The sequence below is a fragment of the Orycteropus afer genome, unplaced genomic scaffold (assembly GCF_000298275.1).
Source record: "Orycteropus afer afer isolate SDZICR_OR568_19922 unplaced genomic scaffold, OryAfe1.0 scaffold00004, whole genome shotgun sequence".
NCBI lineage: Eukaryota > Metazoa > Chordata > Mammalia > Tubulidentata > Orycteropodidae > Orycteropus > Orycteropus afer.
In genome coordinates this window covers 4,225,908-4,231,074 of record NW_006921591.1, presented here as the reverse complement: position 1 = coordinate 4,231,074, position 5,167 = coordinate 4,225,908, and the positions used below count along the sequence as shown (strand labels likewise).

General features: G+C 42.5%; 1 protein-coding gene across 1 annotated transcript in view; it reads left to right on the top strand.

The window, feature by feature from the left end:
* The window catches only part of GPR39 (G protein-coupled receptor 39), a 358,268-nt gene that overhangs the window by 90,048 nt on the left and 263,053 nt on the right, over nt 1-5,167 (top strand). The gene's annotated exons all lie outside the window — the stretch shown is intronic.

Below are 5,167 nucleotides of genomic sequence, written 5' to 3'. Positions count from 1 at the left end.
AAGATTAGCCTCAGCTGAATCTATTCTTGGTCTAGAGTATATTCCTGTTCACTGACTCCTGTCTGATCCTCTCAGGTGTTTATGTGTTTATCTGTAGCCTAGTGTTTGGTGTTAATGGCAATGCAGTATTGTGGACACATTGGTTGGTATTAGCATCTGTCATCTATCTCTTATGTGCACAATTCGGTTACCTCCCATTTCGTAATGTTATCATTGTGGTCACAGATCCTTCCCGTATATCCTTCCCCCTACCCACGTCAGTGTGTGCCCCACTCACTTTAATCTGTCAAAGCCTAACTTACTGGACATGCAAAGAAAAAAAAACAAAGTAACTAAACCTTTTCTAGAGAGATAGGGGAAGACAAAAACAGGGGAGTGGGGTTGGGGGCAGGAGGAAGAGAGACAGAGAGAAGCGCGCGCACACACATACACCAAAGGAGGCTTGATGGGAAGGAGGCATCCCTTAATGCTGATATTTTTCCTTTACTCTAGTATTTGGAGACAGACAGGAAAGTTTGGAGACTGACAGGAGATGGAAAGGGGTATTACAAAGGAAAAAGCTCACTAAAGATGTGATATTCTTTATGTAAAGAAATGCAGTATTCAATATTTATCATATATTTATTGGGGTTCCACTATATTGCAGACACCAATCTAGACAATGGGGATATAATAGTGAATGAGGTAGACAATAATTCCTGACCTCATGGAGCTCACAGCCCAGTGGGGGTAACAGAGGACAAACAAGTGGAAAACATGCCAGTTGCTGGTTAAGTGAAATGGAAAAGGGGAGGATAGGAGTATGAGGAATAAAGGAAGGCCCCTGAGGCAAGGTGGCACTTGAGCAGGGGCCTGAAAGAGGTAAGCCAGTGGTGGTTACAAGAGAGTTGGTGGGTTTGCTTCATACTCCACAGAGGCCTACAGGGCCCTTCCACAGTCCTGACATAAGCTCCCAGCTCCAGGGACTCTAAGCCAGGCTGGGCAGGAGGTATTGCTGTGTGGGCAGCAAGAACCTCTCTGGGGAGTCCCCAGACATCTGGCCCTGGGTCAAATTAGGCTGAGATAAACATGTTAGGACTGAGGATCTGATGGATGCATGGTGAAAGGCCAAAAAACAATTGCCACTGAGTAGATTCCAACTCACGGAGACCCCCATGTGTATCAGAGTAGAACTGTTCTCCATAGTGTTTTCTATGACTGATTTTTTGGAAGTAGATTGCAGGCCTTTCTTCCAAAATGCCTCTGGGTAAATTTGAACATACAACCTTTTGGTTAGCAGCCACGCATGTTAACCTTCTGCACTTCCCAGGGAAGGCCAGGGCTGAATTCATAACTGACCAGCGAAATGAATTCTTAACTGGGAGCTAAGCTCACATGCACACCATCAACTGGAAGGCACTGCTCTAATTTGCAAAACTTTGAGCCAAGCTGAGCCCAAAATTAATCTTCTTTTTTTCCACTGAGCTGAACATTGAACCAAGGATTTTTCAAAACAGAAACACCTAGTAAGCCAGTTTGAACTAGAACCAAGCCTATTCATTTTCTGAAAGTATTGAACTGGAACAATATGGGAATATTACAGTATCTCTCAAGCTAAACCAGAATTGAACTGATCATTCATGAGTGCCCAGCTTGGAATGGAAAAAAAAAAAATCATTTTAGGGGGATTATTCTGCATATATTAAATGTTCTGGTGGCATAGTGCCTAAGGCACTGCTAACCAGAAGGCGGGTAGTTCAAATCCACCAGCCACTCCTTGGAAGGAAGGTTGGACAATCTACTTTTGTAGTGATACTGCCTCAGAAACCCAAGGAGGGGTCACTATGGGTTAGATCCGACTCGACAGCAGTGAGTTTCAAGTCTATATATTTAGGGTCTCACATTTGTCTCATGTGAGAGTCTACTCTCTTACCACTGAACCAAACTGGCTACCTTGTGACCTCATTTTCTTTATAATCTTGGCTTTAATTCTTAGGTGTAACTTTTCATTTGTACATTTTGCTTGCCTGTATATTCAATATTTTCTTGACAGTAGCAACCACATCTTGTACTGTCGCAAACAAAGAACGATTCCTGGCACAGGATAGTTTGCAAGTGTGTAAGTAGGAGGGGTTAGTGGCATGAGATGACCACGAGCTTGACATTTATTCTGTAAGCTCTAGGAAACCATGGAAGAATGTTAAACAAGAGATGGACAGACCAAATTTGAATTTAGATCAGTCCCACTGTGGGCAGAAATGCAGAAAAGGTGAGAAGATTGGTCAGGATGCTATTGCAGTAATCAGTGTGATGCATGATAAAAAAGCAATGGTGGTATATGGACTCTGGAGTCAGAAACTACCTATATTTGAATTTTTCTTTTACATTTCCGAAGGAGCTCTCATGGCGCAGTGCCTAAGGCATTTGACTGCTAACCTGAAGGTTGGTGGTTCAAACCCACCAGCTGCTCTGTGGAAGGAAGATGAGGCAGTCTACTTCTGTAAAGATTTACCATCTTGGAAACCCAGTAGTTGTCACTGTGAGTTGGAATTGACTCGATGGCAGTGGGTTTGGTTTTTTGCTTTTCACTTTTCCATGCTGTGTGACCTAGAATAAGTCACACAACTTCTCTGTGCCTCATTTTTCTCCCTTGTGGAATGTGGGTGCTAACATTGCTTACCTCATAGTGTAGTTGTAAGGTTACATGATATATGTAAAGTATAAAGCCTTTAAAACAGCACCTGGCACATAAGTGCTCAACAAATGATAGTTATTAATTTTTACTAGTGGGCTTGGAGAAAAGGTAATAGGAGATATATTTAGAAGATAAAAGCACCAGGATTGGATGTAGGAAAGGAGAAGTGAGAAGGAGGAATTAAGTATGAGACTAAGGATTCTGATTTGGGCGATTGGGTGATGGTGATCACATGAATCTAGGGACAGGAACAGGTTGGAATGAGAGGGGAAGCATTATGTTTGATTTTGAACATGTTGTGTGAGGGGCCCGTGTGTCATCCACATGGAGTTCTCCAGGAGGCAGTTGACCTCATAGGTTTGGGTACTTGAAACCCAGTATAGGCTGTAGCTGAGACAATGGTGGTGCAGTGATAGATTTCTCATCTTCCATGTGGGAGACTCAAGTTTGATACCCAGCCAATGTACCTCCTGTGCAGCCACCATCTGTCTGTCAGTGGGAGCTTGCATGTTGCTGTGATGCTCAACAGGTTTCAGCAGAGCTTCCCGACTTCAGCAGAGCTTCCCAGACTAGGAAGAAAAGCAATATACTGCTGAAATCAGCCATTGAAAATATTATGGATCACAATCATCCCATCTACAACCAATCATAGGGGCAGCCTTTGTTCCATTGTGTACAGGGTTGCCATGGGTCAAAGGAGAAGAACAGTGGGCCAAGGTAACATTTAGTAGCAGGTTGGCATTTAAGAAGCAAAGAAAGTAAGCTTATAGAACTGATAGAGAATGATAGCTAGAGGGGCAGAAGGAAAACCAGGAACAAATGGAAATCACAGAAGCCAAAGGAGGAGGGAATTTCGAGAAGAAAATTATCAATCAACAGCAACAAAAGCACCAGGTACTTCCAACAGAATAAAGACAGAAGTATCTTCAATGGCAATGTGGCTTCATTAGTCCCATACATAGCATGGTTTCTCCAGAGAGAGGGAAGCAGAAGGCAGGTTTGCAGGGCGCTGAGGAGCAGCTGAGAGGAGGGAGTGGAGACTGCACATATCAGCAACTCTTCCAAGAAATGTGGCTGCAAAGAGGTGGCACAAGATACAAGTCTTCATGGAATTGCTGTCACTACATCAGGTTTGGATTTATTGGCCAGACCAAGGAATGTTACACAATTAGTCCAACTTTCACTTGGCTGATACCCCTCATCCTTCAGAAGGAGACCTTCTCATGAACACCCTCTCCCAGTTCTCACCACTAAACCATATAACCTGAATGTGTTTATTGTCTCTCTCTCCTTTAAAAAGAAATCTAAAATTCATAAAGGCAGGGACCTTCCTGTCTTACTCCCCTTTGTATCCCCATAAGCAATTAATGCTGGTATTAAGTTCACATTAATTCCTGTTATTCATTATATCACTCAGTGTTCCCATTATGGGATCTTCAGGAGAAATTTTCTTGAGACCATATAGTTCTGTGCATGACTGGGCTTTCTCTGAGTAGTGGAATTGTGTTTATTCTTTGGATACTGTGTCTTGTCAAATTTATATCCATTTTTAGCCACTGATAGAACTTTCAGGCATATGTTTTATATGAATGCTTTCAGCACATCCCTACTTTCAGCTTATTTTCCTTCTCCTCATATTCTATTTCCTCAATTTCCTTATATTTGTTTTCCTATCCTGAGTGCATTTTTCAAAGTTTCTTGAAATACTTTTTGAAACAAAGTGAGGTTATACATAAAAAAATGTTAAAGATAGGAGAATAGCTAGAGGAATTTGTGTGGAATTGTTTTTTGAGACTGAAAAGAAGTGAAATGGGGAAGAGGCTGAGATCGTAGGTAAAAGGAGTACCATGAGCATGTGGGAGGGAAATGTGAGACACTGCTCTGGTGAGTGGTCAAGGAAATTTCAGCCTTGTTGGAGGCAAATCAGACACTATGATGAGAATAAAAACATAGCACGACATAAAAGATATATGTATCACAATGAATGGTTCAGGTGGAGATGTATAAAAACAAAAAACCAAACTCATTGCCATTGAGTCCTAGCATCTCTATAGGACAGAGTAGAACTGCCCCTCAATGGGGCTGCATAGTGGGATCAGAAAGGAGAGATACTCATACGTGGTTGGCATGTCCTGGAAAGCTCCATGGAAGACGTGGGACGAACTCAGCCTTGAAGAAGGGATATAATCTAAATAGAGAAGATGAATCTCATGCTTGTTGGGAAAGAGTTGAGAGTGCTAGTAGCCACTGGGCCAGCTGGCCAGACGTCTGGGTCAACCCCTGCTAGGAATTAGGTACCAGCTGGAATTAGGACTGCTGACCCACTAAAGGCATTTGATTGCCAATCAGAAGGCTAGCAGTTTAAACTCACCAGCCACTCCTCAGAAGGAAGTTTGGACAATCTATTTCCATAGAGATACTGCCTTGGAAACCCAAGGTGGGGTCACTATGAGTTGGGACAGACTTGACTGCAGTGAGTTTTTTTTTTTTTTT